Genomic DNA, 17026 nt, shown 5'->3' with positions numbered 1-17026 from the left:
TTAGGATCTTGGGATTTGTTTCGTAATATGTTGACTATTGCTCAAATTTGCTTTTGATGTTTGAAACTATTATTACGGTCATTTCGGTGTTTAACTAATGTCGATATGATAACATGTTGAACTGGTAGGAGTTGGAATGGTTTATATGCTTAAAAACATTGTATTTTTCAGGTCTAAAGCAGAGGTATCGATATTTGTGTTTTAAAAATGATACCTATGTGTTTTGAAACATGTAGGAAGTCAGAATAGAGATTTGGTACCGATACCTTTGCTCAAGTATCGATACTCGGGGTAAATTTCTCGATACTTCATGACAGGTACCGATAATTTTCAAGACTTTGGGATTTTAATCGAGAAACAGAATGCAAGTTTGGTATTTTTTTTCCAGGTGGTATCGATATCGCTTAGAGAAAATATCGATACCTTAGTGTTAGTGTCAATACCTATGGCCATGTTTTGGGAATTTTGCTAAATGGATCTTATGCACATTTAAAATTGTTTATAAGAGTAATTATTTTAAATTTACAATGTAGCAATGGTAACTATCTTGAATGATTGACTTAAAACCTTTATAAAAAATAAAATGATGGATAGTTAATTAACAGTAAGCTTTCTACTTGATGCATGTGACATGAGGCAGTGGTGTGACATCCCGTATTCGGGCTTGGCGACCTGGCTCGGTATAGGGTGTTACAGTTGGAAATTTTTTTTTCCAAAATCTCATATGTTTCATTATAAGATTTATCCAGCAAACTACCATTGGCGAAAGTATCAACTACCATCCTCGTATGCGCATCCAACCCATTATAGAATATCTCCATTTGAGTCCAATGTTTAAATCCATGCATTGGACATTTTTGAATTAACTCTTTAAATTGTTCCCAAGCTTCATATAGTGTTTCATCCTCTGATTGCCAAGAAGATGTGATGTCATTTCTAAGCTTGACATTCATATTTGGTGGATTATACCGTAACAAAAATCTCTAGAAAAGATCATTCCATGATGCCACTGTTCTTGACAACAAAGTATTCAGCCATGCTCTAGCACGATATCTCAAAGAATATGGAAATAGTTTAAGTCGTAGGGCATCTTCAGGCACACCCTGTTGCCTAAATGAGTCACTGACCTTAGAAAAGTCTTAAATGTAGTCTTGGATCTTTAGTAGGTAATCCACTAAATTGTCCTACTATTTGCAACCTCTGAAACATTACCGATTTTTCAACAACCCAACACTACCTTCTCCTTTTTCTAAATTCTTTTTTCTAGGATAAAAACCAGCATTCCAGGATTATCTTCTATTTCTTAAGCAAATTTTTTTGGTGCGAGTGCAGTTAGGGTGAAATTGGTATGTGTTGAGTGTTGACTCGGTCTTCCTGGAATTGGCACGACATTCGTGCTGACAAAATGTCCAACATTTTTCCCTGACAAACCTTCACTTATTTATTTCTTTTTACTTAACCTGTAACTTCCAAACCACCAAACACAACCCTTCCACATGAAATTAAAAGTAATAAATAATAATATTTAAGCATCATCCAAGATTTTTATTCAATGTCCTAAAAATGCTAAAATAATATCCTAAAATGCAATTAAGTTCACTTAAGTCCAGACAATTGACCCATTCTAAAGGCACGAATTATAACTCTTTTCAAGAGTTATCACACCATGAAGAAATAATCCCTCTATCGGGGATTAGTGAGTGGAGGTATGATATGTTAACTGTTTAGGGATACTCAATGGAACAACTGTTTCAAAAAGGAGGAACGTAAAACAAACCTGGGCCTTACAACCCCGGAAGTCATCAATGTAGGAATTAACCTAAAATTGGTATGGCCTATCCATGAACACCTTCACCCCAAACTGGTCTAGACTATGAGGTCAGAGAATAAATAGTCCTTGCTAACTCATTATTTGAGTAGAAGATCAGAAGATCTTGCTAGGATAACGACTAGTTAATTGACAAGGAACCCAAAGAGATAGTTGATGGGGATTACCAAAGTGAGCTAATCACTTATAATCAGATTTGATTATTTCTATTCTTCAATCCCTTGAATTTTTATTCCTTGTGTTATTTTGTTTTTATTATTATAAAACCCCTAAAAACTCATTTTATTTTACCTTCGTACTATAACTAAACTAAAGTACTAAATAGGTCCGTCAATGTTTAGGCTAAAATTAATCTAGGACTCACCTCCTTTGGGTACAATCCTCGGATCACTCACCTACTTCGTTGTAACTATATTAGAACTAGACCCGTATACTTGAGGATACCGTCTCGTTTATACACCCTTTACTATAGAATTCAAACTTTGGATGTTAGTACATCTGTAGGCGGTTACCCGTGTACCTAAATCATGTAACAAATTGAAGCTGTGTATTACAGGGCCACAAGACCGTGTCACCAAGTGGTGTAACAGGATAAAGTCGTGTGGACCTAAATGCAAAATTTCTAACAAAGAGTCACATGATCATGTCCTGGACCGTGTAACTGGCTGAGACCATGTAAGCTTGAGTCACATAGTTGTGTATTCAGTTTGTGTAACTCACTAAGGCCGTGCATACCAATCACCACCCAAATCATACAGACCACACGACTGTGCCACATGCCCGTGTGTGGCACACAACTATGTGTTAGATTGTGTATGCCAAGAAAATACCCTACAAGGCAAGTTACAAATCCAAACACTAGAATATACTACGACCATGCAACATACCATTCCTCAACCTGTTCAAATATACCAAAAACATGCCAAAACACAACTTGAATCATCCATCCTAAGTGCCTGACCAATATGCCACAATAGGCACCGCAATTTATTAAGATTAAATCACCCATTCACACCAAGTATATTCAAAGTTTCATGCCATACTTTTGTTGCTTGTTAAATAACTAATGCAATTATGAAAGTGTACAAGTCATTCAAGTAATAAAGTGATAAGTAAGTATCATCTCCATAGGGATCGAAAATTTGTAAGAAATTGAGTAAGTTATTCTCATCCTATTGATTATACTAAATAACAAGAAATACTCTCAAATTGAATAGGATGTTTGTATAATGAATTAATGTGATTAAATGCCAAAAAAAATTGATATGGCAAATAAAATGTAGTGGCAAATTATAGAGAAAAGAAAGAGTATTTCTGTTGCTGAATGAAGAGGGTTGGAATTATTTAGGTGAAATGCTCATATAAAAGTAATGCCATGGAAAAATATTGTCTAATCAACTACTCAGAGAATCACCACTATAACCTGCCTTTTTCGATAGTTATATCTTAAGCTAAAAATTTGAGTTATTGTATGTCTACAGAACTTCGGATTAATAGCTACAATGAACGTTCCTCTCTGTACAACTCGCAACATTTATGTCTAAAGTGCTACGAATATTCTATTGAGTATTCTCTTGTATCAAATGATTCAAGATCCTATATATTTAACCTATTTAGAATTAAAAATACATCTAAGAACACAACCCACAATCAACTATGTCTAGAGCTTGCATGCATATATTTAAAATAACCATAAATCGAAGGAAATAATGACATAGACAATCTCAAATCATGAACATCAAAGATAATAAAATATTCACCCAAATAACTCCAACCTAGAAAAGATTTAGGTCATGGGTGGAAAAGTTAACACCAAAATAAAATCATTAATCAACATTCTCAAAATAACTTTGAGTCACAGAAATCAGGAAAATAAAGGCAGAAAATGCAGGATTTCCTGCCACAATCCAACTTCTCTTTTATCTTCTGATTGTGTGCGAATCCAGGATAGATGTCTTTTACCCTTCTTCATATCTTTATTCTACTCTCTGTAACTGCTACTCATTCTTTCTCTGGAATTCTCCAATGGAGTTCTTCTCTTCGCAGAGAGAGAATTGTTGTCACCTATCTCTTTCTCACGTTGATTTTTTCCAATCCTTTTCTTCTTCTCTCTCCTTTTTTATTGGGTAGATCCGTCCCACCTCAACACATATTTTTCATTCCTCTTTCTAGGTTGGTTTTTTTGGTACATGCATAGCTGGCTGAGAATGACATGGATAAAGTGTTGAGTCATGTTTCCAGAATTGCCATGACAATTCTGTTGACAATCAATCTCACCATTTTCCACAACAATATTTCACTTCCTTTATTTTCCCTCTTTCTCTTCTTTCTCTTCCTACACTTGTGTTCACACAAAACCACACCTTTCCTTCCCAAGTGATAAAAGTAACGAATAATGCCTATTATATCGCAATTCAAGCTTTGTTATGCAATGTTCTAAAAATATCCTAAAAATACAAATTTATTCACTTAATTACAATCAATTAATTCCATTCAGAGGCCTTAAGTATAACACTTTTCAAGAGTTATCACACCCCCAAACCTGAATTATTGCTTGTTCTCAAACAAATGATGTTTGAATATGCATGAATGCATGGAATTGACAAAACAATCAGTCACCAATTATACTGTCAAATCATAATAATCATAGTAAGCATACTAAAACAAAGAAAAATTGATTATAGTTGTTGTAACCCTGGTTAGCAAATACAGTGCAGATAATGGCTCCTAAAGGTAAAATTTTCTAAATATTTCAACAATTAAAACTATAGCAGATTTCTCTAAATATACTTAAGTTATCTCTCTACTAAACTCGGTTTTTTTTAGACACTTATTCAATTTTAAGCACAAAATTTTTCTAAGGAATTCATATTGTCACATGATTTTATACTTGACAACCTTAATGAAGCATACACTAGACTGCCATGTATTATATCATGTCACAATTTGAATATAAATCACTGATGAAACAAAAGCTTTTAACTAAAGTGATGGATGGAGCAAACAACTACATTCTTAGCAATTTAGCCTCAAAATTCAGTGGAGTATCCCTAAACTATGTAATATTTTTTTAGACAAACACTCATATCTGAACTCATTTTTATAGTCAACAATATAATGGAGCAAAGAGAATATTACTGACCTACTCAATAGGTTCAAACATTAGAGTATTCATATTATTTTACCATTGCATAAATTATACACTATTACTATATTGAATTTAAGTTAAGAAGTCCTAAATTTATTCAAAGAATGCTACTATATCTTAATTACATTTATATTTCAATTATTCTACTTTTAGAAATTGATTTTCAACATCTGTCCTATGCTAAAATGCCTAAACAACTATCATAATATTTTCTACGTTTACAAAGAAGAGTTATTATCCTCATTGAACATCATTGATATCCATATACTTGCATAATCAGCCAGTGGAATGGCAATTGAATGTTATGGAAAAAGGATTGTATGAACAATTGACAATGTAGTCTATATGCCCAAGACACCCCCAAACCTAAGGGATGCATTGTCCTCAATGCATGAACAATTTAAAATTCCAAAATGAAAAAACAAACATATATATATACAATGCAATGACAACAATTATGAATGCATGAAAAACACATGGTATATAATGAAAATTATGCAAATGAAAATAAAGACGAAAGCTTGGGAAAAATTTTGTGTTACTTTAAATCAGGAGAGTTGTTTTTCGAGTAGTAGGCTTGTAATGATGCTTCCTTTTCAGCATATTGATTGGCACCTCTTCTTTATCATTATCATCTGATTTCATGAAATCATCAATTAGTTGATTAATCTCACGATGTTGCTTCAGTATGGGTGCAATTGATTTAGGTGCAATAGCAGGTTCGGTTGGTGCAGGAATATGGTTAATTTATTCTCTTTCCTGATTAGATTCAATGTTCAATGATTCCATCTTCTCCACATCTCCCTCTAATCCTTTTTGTTCCTTCTCCTCGATGGTAGTGTATGTGGTAAGTCCAGGCTCATCAGCTTCAACTCCATCCTCGTCCCTTTCTTTTTATTCGATAACAGCTCATTTTCATTGGATTCAGATCCTCCCCTTCTTTATCAAACTACATGATCTTATTAATAAGGCGATAAATTAGAAATGAAAATAACGGTAAGTAATTAAAGGTAAAATTAATAAGAACAAAATTAAAATAAAGAAATCAAATAAAAGAAAGATAGAAAAGTTATTTTTTACGCTTTTTTCCAATTCTGCAGCAATTTGGAGTTGCTAAGTCTTAAAGAGATTGAGTTGCTTCTGCAACTGGCATAGTGAGTTGAGCATTTGCTGCTCAAATGGACTGTTGGAGATAGAATATTTTGCTAAGGCAAACATCTTGCAAACTTTTCTTCCACTACCATTTATAGCCAATCAATGGTCTAGAAATCTTCACTCCCATCAACACATTTCAGGGCATCAAATATGTTAAATGTAACCTGCTGATCATTCACCCTCATAGTCAGTATGCTTTTATGCACATGAATTAGCTAAGGAAATGGTGGAGGTGGTCGTCCTTCAGGTTGCTGATATTGTTTGCTGTGGCATTTTTGTTGGCAACATGATTTGATTCTACTATAATATTTTTCTACTGACCATTTTCAAGTGTTGTATGCTTTTGTTTACTCCAATCTTTTCTAGTCATTCCACTACTGATTGGAAAGTTGTGCTTTGAGGAACTCCTGACCTTTCCTCCTAAATAAAGGCATCATTAATAACCCTGGCAACTGTGTGCCACTCCATAGTGTTATGGCCTTACATTGTTCCTTTCATTGAGATCAATAACTTTTTGTGTCACTAGGCAATGTTCCTTGTTGTCTGGAACTTAATGCAGTGGCAGTTTGTCCCACTTGATTCTCTAGAGCTCTTAAGGAAGATGCCTAGCTCTAAATAATCGTATCATTTTTAGTTGTATACTTCGTTAATAGAGCTTCCATAATTGATGTTGCAGATGACGAACTTTGTTGCAGATTTTACCGCAGCATTGGATGACTGTATCCAGGTATCGATTCACATTGCTAGCATTTCCCATTCACTGATTTCTCCAGCATTGGATACAAATGGAAATGTTCTGTAATGGTGTACACGTCATTCCTAAGCTTGGCATTCCTAAGCAAAAGCCTTAGATTAGCTCGACTTTATTTTTACGCTCTAACAGTCAAGGTAAGTTCGTATAAACGTTATTCGTGTTTATGTTATTCAAATTGAATATTGTTATGCTATTTATAATGTAATGGATTGAACTATAACCTTATTAATGCTATGATGAATTGACAGATATCGAGTCCCAGTTAAACCTTAAGAATTCATAGCATACAAATGACACACTATTAGAGATTTCGTGATTCATGTCCCTATTTCGAAGGTTACAGGGCTTGAGACATGGGCGTGTTTCTCAACCGTGTGACCCCTGTTTTCAAATTTTTGTGACTTTTTCCTAGACTTTCCAAATTGTTTCAAATTTGTCTCAAATTACTTCTAAGTTATTTTTAGGGCCTTGAGAGCTCGATTTAGGGACAATATGCATGTTATTGAATGGTTTATGTTATGATTTAAATTATTGAATGTTATAAAGCTTTAATGCTTTTGATTGAACGATAATACTCTGTAACCCTATTTCAGTGACGGGTACAGGTTAGGGGTGTTACATTTAGTGGGATTAGAGTTATGGTTTAGTTAGTTCTAGGATGAACGTAGCATGTATGAAGTCTAGTAATACATGCCATTATATAACCTATGATAGTGTGAGAATTCCTGGCTCAATTTGAACTTTGTTTTCATATAGATAATATGTCATCCAACCGAGCCGATTCCGATGAAGTTGAAAGTAATGCTCAAGCATCCATTCATGGAGCAACTTCGAGTGGTTGTAGGCCAGTAACCAAGGGTCGGTGAATGCTTTATAATCTTTAATATTCATGATTTGAGATTGTATATGTCACTGTTTCATTCGATTTATGGTTATTTTAAATACATGCATGCAAGCTCTACACATAGTTGATTGTGTGTTGTGTTCTTAGATGTATTTTTAATTCTGAAAAAGGTTAAATATACTGGATCTTGAATCTTTTGATGCAAGCAAATACTCAAAGAATATTCATAGCACTCTAGACATAGATGTTGCGATTTGTACAGAGAAGAACATTTATTGTAGTTATTAATCCCTAGTTCTGTAGACATACAGTAACTCAGATTTTTAGCTTAAGATATATCTATCGAAAGAGGTAGGTTATAGTGGTGATTCTCTGAGCATTTCACTTGAATGGCATTACTGGCATTTCCCACCCCTTGATTACTCAAACTGAAATTACGATATTGTTTACACCCTGGATTGTATGAGTTATAGTATGGGATGTTGTTGTTGTGATTAAAATTCCCCATGTAATAAAATGAGGTTGGGATCGATGGGCATTCATCAAAAACATGATCTTCTCCTTAGTAAACTCATGCTAACTTTGTTGCAATCATTTCCTGCACCGCAGCTGGTCTTCTCAGTGTTTTAATCATATTTGTTAAAGATGATACCTAAGCTGTTAGAGATGTAATTGCATTAATCTCTATTGCTCCTGCAACTCTTCTGTCAGTTTCAACTCTAGTACTAAGGTATTGATAATCGTTATTTGATATCCTTTCCAGAATTTCATAAGCCTCGTTGTATGATTTATCGAGTAAAGTCCAATTGGCAGATGCGTTGACAACCATTCACGTATGAGCATTCAATCCATTGTAAAACATTTCCATTTGTGTCCAATGCTGAAAACCATGCATCAGAAATTTTCTCAATAACTCCTTGAATCGCTCCTATGCTTCGTATAATGTTTCATCCTTTGATTGTCTAAATGATGTAATGTCGTTCCATAACTTGGGATTCATGTTAGAAGGATTATATCTTAGAAGAAACCTCTGACACTGTTCATTCCATGATGCCACTGTACCTTACGGCAATGCATTTAACCATGCCTTAACAGGATCTCGCAATGAGTGAGGGAATAACTTTAGTCCCAAGGCATCTTTAGAAGCACCTTGCTGCCTGAATGAATCGCAGGCTTCCAGAAAAAGTCATAAGTAGAGTCGTGGATCATCCATAGGCAATCCACTAAACTGCCCTACAGTTTGCAACATTTGAAACATCATTGGCTTTAATTCAAATTTTTGAGCCTGAATGTGTGGCCTAACAATTCTAGGATTCTAATCATCTAATATTGACACTACATGTTCTTTGATGGGTCTGTCTCTTTCATCTACAATTTGAGGAATATCAACATCCCTTCTTTCCTAATTTCATGTCCCTTATCTAACCTGATAGCTTTTAATTCTTTCTATCTCTTCGCAATTCTTTTCTCCTTTGCCTTAAGGGTCTCTCAATCTCTAGATCAAAATAGTACTCTGTATTCTCAAGGATATTTCTATGCATGCACTAGCACACACCTGAAAAAGAAAAATTGATTATAATTGGTATAGTATTACTGCAATATACCAAGTAATATAATGATGAACAAGTATCGTCTCCACAAGGATCGAAAATTGATTATAATTGGTAAAGTATTACTGTAGATTTAACTAATTAAACTGTGCAAAAGAAACAAAGTATAAATTGATGAAGGGAATTAATGAATGAACTAATAATATCAATTATCACTAAAAAATGACAAACCAATCTAAATGTCGTGGCAATTCACAAAGAATAAGTAGAGATTATTTTTGTTGTTGAATGATAAAGGTTGGAATTACTCAGGGAATATTTTCATAACATAATAATGCCATGGATAAAATTTAACTAACTACTGCCCAGAGAATTACCAATGCAGTCTACTTCTTTCAAAAGTCAAACTTATTTATTATCCCGAGTCTGTATATATCTACAAGACTCACAAATGATAACCACACTAACGTTCTTCACCTGTACAGATCATTACTTCTATGTCTAGAGTGATGTAATTATTCTTTCAAATACTCACCTGTATCAATTGATTAATAATCTGATATATTTAATCCTTTCATATTCAAATCCATCTAAGCACATAACATATAGTCAACTACATCTAAAGCTTGCATACATGCATTCAAAATAAACATAAATCGAATGAAACAATAATTTTAATCAAAAACATATCATAGGCATTACAGATAATTCAATATTAACCCAAATAATTCCAACCCAAAGATAATTAGCTCATGGGTTGGGCAATGAAATCCAAAATTAAATCATTCATCAACATTCTTCAAGTTTTACGAATCACATAAATTAAAACCAAGAAAAATAGAACAAAGGCATAACTACAGGAAGTTATCGCTACACTCCAGCTTCTTCTCAAGATTTTACGCAAAACCCAAGGCATATTTCTCTTCCCCTTCTTCGCGTTTGTGATCTCTTTTTAGTTGTTACCCTCTTCTTCTCTTTTAAAATTTCCATGCCATTTCTCCACAAGATTCTGTTGCAGAGAGAAAAGCCATTCTCTTTCTTTTCTTTTCTCCTCACAATCCTTGTGTCCTCCTTCTCTTCTCTCTCCTCCTTTTATAGGGTAGATATGTCCTTCTCAGCACACATATTTTTCTCCTCTATTTTAGGGTGATTTATCTGGTACACGTACAGTTGGCAGAGAGTGGCGTGGATTGAGTGCTGTATCATCTTCCTAGAATTTCCATGACATTTCTGTTGGTAATCTATCCCACCATTTACCATGGAAATGTTTCACCTCATTCCTTCTCTTTTCCTTCTTCTTGCCTCTTTCATCCTACCTGCACCTGCTACCAAAGACAACCAAACCTTTTTCCAGAAATTAAAATGCAAACATATTTTCTTAATTACAAGCAAATACTTTAGTTTAAAGGCTTGAAATATAAATCTTTCCAAGAGTTATCATTTAGTGGATTGCTTATTGAAGATTCACGATTGCATTTAAGACTCTTTTTGAAAGTCTGTGATTCATTCAGGTAGCAGGGTGTTCCTAAAGATGCCCTAAGATTGAATTTATTCCCTTATTCATTGTGAGATTGTACCAGAGCATGGTTAAATGCATTTTCGTCAGGTACGATGGCATCTTAGAATGAACTTTATCAAAGGTTTTTGCTAAGATATAATCCTCCAAACATGAATGCCAAATTGAGGAATTCTATTACGTCCTTTCGGTAATCTGAGGATGAAACATTATATGAAGCATGGGAGCTATTCAATGAGTTAATTAGAAAATTCCCAATGCATGGTTTTCAACATTGGATGCTAATTGAAATGTTTTACAATGGATTAAATCTGCATACAAGGATGGCAGTTGAAGTATTCACCAATGAGACTTTGCTCGATAAATCATATAATGAGGCATATGAAATTATAGAGAGGATAGCAAACAACAATTATCAATACCACACTATAAGAGTAGGGACTAGCAGAAGAGTTGCTGGAGTAATGGAACTTGATGCGATTACTTCCCTAAAAGTTCAGGTATCATCTTTAATAAATATGATTAAAACACTAAAAAGACCTGTTGTAATGTAGGAAATGAAAGCAGCTCAGTTAGCATGTGTTTATTATGGAGAAGATCATGTTTTTAATGAATGCCCATCAAACCCAACCTCAGTTTATTATATGCGAAATTTTAATCACACCAACAACACATATTCCAACATGTATAATCCAGGGTGGCAGCAACATCCCAATTTTCAATTGGAGTAATTAAGGGGTGGGAAATTCCAAGAATGCTATTCGATAGAATGTTGCGAGTGCACCACTTGGATACAATCAGCCCATGCCACGGCAAAATGTTCAGCAAAATTTAGCTTCGTGTTCTTCATCTATGAAGCTCTATTGAAGGAATACATGGCCAAGAATGGTGCTATCTTTCAATGTTATGTTGCATCTTTGAGAGCTTTAGGAAATCAAGTGGGGAAAATTGCTAATGCATTAAGCTCAAGACCGCGAAGAGCACTGCCAAGTGATACAAAAAATTCATGATCTCAAGGGAAGGAATAGTGCAAAGCCATTACACTCAGATGTGGTATGCAACTACCAGGAGTTGTTAATGACACCACTATTGAATAAGGTAGTTCAAATTTCATAAATAATAAGAATTCAAAACCAGTAGTGGAACAGGCTACAAAAGAAAAGAGCAACAAAAAAAATATTGAAGCAGATTCATCTTATATTGCCAATAAAAATGCCACGACAAAACAACCTCAACAAATGGAAGGAAGACCACCACCACCTTTTCTTTAGAGTTTCAAAAAATCTAAGCAAGATTTTCTATTCAAGAATTTCTTGGATGTCCTGAAGCAATTACATATCAAAATACTATTGGTGGAAGCATTGTAATAAATGCCCAAGTATGTGGGCATGGCACCTTTCTTGGTCACCAAGTACTTAATAGTAGAGTGGTCTGTATAAAACCGTAACTTTGATTCCCACTAAATAAGCTCTGAATTTGTCAAGGCCAAATACCACAACTAACAGCTCCTTCTCAATAGTGGTATAATTTAGTTGTAAATCTATCAACGTACAGCTTGCATAGTAGTTAGCATGAAATACCTTGTCCTTTCTTTGCCCAAGTACTGCCTTTACGGCAAAATCACTAGCATCACCCATAAGTTCGAAAGGTAAAGTCCAATCTGGTGCTATGATTATTGGTGCTGTACTATTTGCTTTTTCAATTCATCAAATGCTTGTAAGCACGACTCATCAAAATTTAAAGATATATTATGTTCTAACAATTTACACAAGGGTTTGGATAGTTTCGAAACATCTTTGATAAATCATCGATAAAATCCTGAATGACCAAGAAAACTGTGAATACCTTTAACTGTGGAGGGTGGTGGTAATTTCTCAAAAACCTCAATTTTTGTTTTGTCGACGATAATCCCTTGCAGCGAAATTTTATGTCCCAGAACAATGCCTTCACAGACCATGAAGTGGCATGTTTCCCAATTAAGAACAAGGTTGGTTTCTTCACACCGACAAAGAACTAACTCCAGATTTTTTAAATAGCCTTCAAAATTACCACCAAACACTGAGAAGTCATCCATAAGAACTTCTAAAATTTCTCCACCATGTCCAAAGATATTGCCATCATGCAATGCTGAAATGTTGCAGCGACATTGCATAATCTAAACGACATTCGTCAGAATGTAAAAGTTCCATTAGGACATGTGAATGTAGTCTTCTCTTGATCAGTTGGAGTTATGGCAATCTAGCTGTACCCCAAATGACCATCTAGAAAATAATAGAAGGCTTTCCTCGCTAATCTATTTAACATTTGATCAATAAATGGTAGAGAAAAATGGTTCTGCCTTGTTGCTTTGTTGAGTTTCTAATAGTCCATACAAATCCTCCTTCTCATGACAGTACGAGTAGAAATGAGTTTATTGTTATCATTGATTACCACGGTGACACCCTTTTTTTAGGTACACATTGAACAAGGCTAAACTAAGAAATATCAGAAATTGGGTATATAAATCCAGCATCCAGCCATTTGATAATCTCCTTTTTGATAACTTCCTTCATAATGGGATTCAGTCTTCTCTGCTGTTCGATAGATTTTCTATGGCAATCCTCCAGTATTATCTTGTGCATGAAGATTGCTGGACTAATTCGTTGGATATTTGCAATCGTCCACCCCAATGCCTTCTTAGATTTCTTTAAAACTCTCAACAATTGAGCCTATTAATCTAATGTCAATGTCGTAGAGATCACTACTGGCAATGAGCTATTACCTCCCAAGTAAGCATACTTTAGATGTATTGGCAAAGACTTTAATTCCAATGTAGGAGGATTTTCTATGGATGGTCGAGGAGGTTTAAAAGAACAGTCTGATAAATTTAATGATTCAAAACTTCTCATTGATCCATTCTTAATTTTTTTAACTTCCGTCAGTTCACTAAGCTCTTCAATCATTTCTTCTTCAATTAACTCAAATGAGTCTGCCTCATCATTAGAATTATTGTGATAAAATTCTAAAAATTCTTACTGAACTATTGTGTCAACAATCTCAACAGCGTGACATTGTTCATCTGTATCTGCACACTTCATAACATCGAAAACATTAAAGGTTATCTGCTGATCATTAATTCTCATTGTTAATTCACCTTTTTGTACATCAATTAATGTTCTACCAGTTACTAGAAAAGGTCTCCCATGTATGATTGGTACCTCTTTATCAACCTCACATTCCAGAATAATAAAATTTGCTGGAAAAATAAATTTGTCAGCTGTTACAAACACATCTTTGATTTTACCTTCTGGATGTGCATATGAACGATCAGCTAATTGCATGTGACAGTTGTAGGTCTCGCCTTCCCTGTGACCAGCTTCCTGAAAACAGACATAGGCATTAGATTTATACTTGCACCTAAATTGAATAATGCTTTGCCTAAATAATGATTTCTAATAAAGCAAGCTATAGTAAAATTCCCTGGATCCTTCAGTTTTGGTGGCAATTTGTTTTTCAGCATTATTGTGCACCCTTCAGCATTGCCATGATGAAAAATATCAATTGAGATTTTCTTCAACAAGTACTTAATGTTGTTACAAATCTAGGATCCAAATGGATTATAAGAAAGTACGATAGTCATTCTTGCCGAAGAGAGTATTTAAAACCAGTGGCTAAGGTATGGTTCTACTTTGTTCGGTATAACTTCATGCCTATCTCACATAGTTCCACCATCTTGATGCAATGAATGCTTTTGTTATATGAAATTATGATAGAAAGGTCTATCAATGTTGGAAAAATTATTCTTAAAGAAATCCAAGATTTAGTTAGCAAAAAAAAGCAAGAGGTGCCTACTTACCACCATTGATTACTTCACTTTGCTTCAAGACCCAAGTTAAATCAAAAGCAAATCTAAAGGGTCGTTATGTTCAAGGTTGCATCAGAAGACATGATCTTGAAATGTTAGTGGAGAATGTTGAGCAATTAAACCAGATCGAGCCGAATGAATTGATCAAACCAGAATCAAATGAGTCATCAATCAAATCTGAACCAAAAGCTGACTTGATAAATGAAACAAAAGAAGTAGAACCTAAAGGTGAACCAAACAGCCCTGAACCAGGGGTGGAACCAAATGTTGTTGAACCAATGGAACCAAGTGTTAATATTAAGTTGACCTCTCCAATGCCTACTTCTTGAAATACTATGAATAAGTTATAATTTTCAACTATGATGGATATATGGAAATTTATGCATAACAACCAATAGGCCTATGGAAATATGAAAAAAATTAGAGATGATTCTATAAGGAATACTTTTAAAAATGTCTCTAGCAATTTCATTCCTAAGTTCCCAAATCATATATTCGAGTCATAGAAAGAAGAGGACGTGAATTCAATTGAGAACGAACTGGCAAATGACCAAGACAATAAGGATGATTCAGATGAGTAAAAGGGGAATTTCTTTTTCTTTAGTATTATTTTTAAGACTTTTGTAACACCCCATACCTGGCTTGGTCACCAAGCCCGACTACCAAGGTGCTACACCACCGTCTCATGTCAAATACAAGTAAAAACTCATTCTCAACAAAACGTCTTCCACCTTAACAATCATACAAGTTTAGAGTCTATCTTAAGCTTTTGTTATCACTATTACATGCTAACATACATCAAATAGCCTTAAAATATTAATTAAGCATGCATATGGTCTATTTTAGGAAAAAGACAAAACATCAACATATGTATCAATACTAAAGATGTGGTATCAATATTTTGCTTAAGAGGTATCGATACAACATGGAAAATCAGTACCAAAATTGCTTACTATTTACACTTAAAAACCCAAACTTCAAAAATTATCAGTTCCCCTTCCACAATATCGATATTTATTCCCCGTGTATCGATACTCAAAATAAGGTATCGATACCAAATCTCTATTCTATTTTCCTGCACGTTTGAAACTATAGAGGTATCATTTTTAAAACACGAATATCGATACATGTACTCCAAACCCAAAAAATAGAACATTTTTAAGCATATAAGTCATTCCAACACTTACCAGTTTAACATGCTATCCTATAGTCATCAAATAAACAACGAGACGACCATAATAATAGTTTCAACCATCAAAAGCCAACCTGAGCAATAGTCAACATATTACTAAAGAAATCCTAAAATCCTAAAAGAAATTAAATCATGGAGACAACTCAATATCATATCCAATATTTGCAAAAAGGCTACCACATTGCCTTATTTCCAAAACGTAACCAAATAATAAACACCTACGAATAACGAAAACATACTTGCTTGGATCAGCCCTTGGAAAGCCACACTGCTCACAACGGCACACAACTAATCTGCAAATTTTAAGAAGGGAGTGGGTGAGCTTAACAAGCTCAGTGAATGCTCAGAGTAATAACAATGTACATACAACATCAAAGGTCAATCAAGAGAATACTACAACACATTCACAACCATATTCCATTTGAGAGAGAATTACATGTTCATGCTTCATTAATTCCTTTAACAATAATTCATCAAGACTAAAACAACATATACACTTTAATAACTCAGAAGTTTAACATATATATTCACATGGATTCACAAGTTAAACGAAAACAGCCCAATTCACAATTACCTACACAATTTATTATGAGAACATAATAGTGTTTTCATGTAACTTAAATCAACTCATTTAACATATCATTCCCAATTAAAAGCATATGTCTCTTATTTTATTATCACAACATATAAGATCATATTTAAACGATAAATTAGCACTTGATGTTATGAAAAATAAAGTGAGCTCTATCATCACTAATCAGATACACGGATCTCTAACACACCAATTGACTCTTAGAGTCGAGCATATCCCAAAAGTGAAGCATAAAGCTAGCACTCTCCAACACACCAAACATGTCTCATTCAATGAACCTTAGCTCACATTCCCTTATCTCTCCAACATGTCCCAATGCCTCAATGCCCAAATCACATTACATATATAGGTGAGTAATCATAATCCTATGACATGCAAATTATAGCTAACGGTCTCGTAAGGCCACAAGGCCAAAATATCCATAATTACCCAATTTTAATTACGGATTTAATGCACATAATCTCTCTTCATATTCATCAATTCATAGCACAAACTTGTACATAATGCATACTTATTGAATTTGCATTTAATTGCACTGAAAGTGCCACAATAATGCTCATTGAGCCATCATATATCCATCAATATAAGACTGCATTAAAATCA

The 17026-nt window shown here is 34.2% G+C and overlaps 2 non-coding genes across 2 annotated transcripts; one reads left to right on the top strand and one right to left on the bottom strand.

The window, feature by feature from the left end:
• The first annotated feature begins 837 nt into the window (after window positions 1-837).
• LOC121225844 (small nucleolar RNA R71) lies at window positions 838-944 on the top strand. The gene has a single exon (XR_005923748.1). It is a non-coding gene; the product is annotated as a small nucleolar RNA R71 (small nucleolar RNA).
• A 10012-nt stretch (window positions 945-10956) lies between these two features.
• Window positions 10957-11063, bottom strand: LOC121225982 (small nucleolar RNA R71). The gene has a single exon (XR_005923882.1). It is a non-coding gene; the product is annotated as a small nucleolar RNA R71 (small nucleolar RNA).
• Between the last annotated feature and the right edge of the window lie 5963 nt (window positions 11064-17026).

The sequence above is a fragment of the Gossypium hirsutum genome, chromosome D13 (genome assembly GCF_007990345.1).
Source record: "Gossypium hirsutum isolate 1008001.06 chromosome D13, Gossypium_hirsutum_v2.1, whole genome shotgun sequence".
NCBI lineage: Eukaryota > Viridiplantae > Streptophyta > Magnoliopsida > Malvales > Malvaceae > Gossypium > Gossypium hirsutum.
The sequence above is the reverse complement of the archived record's forward strand: the minus strand, read 5'-3'. Positions and strand labels throughout refer to the sequence as shown.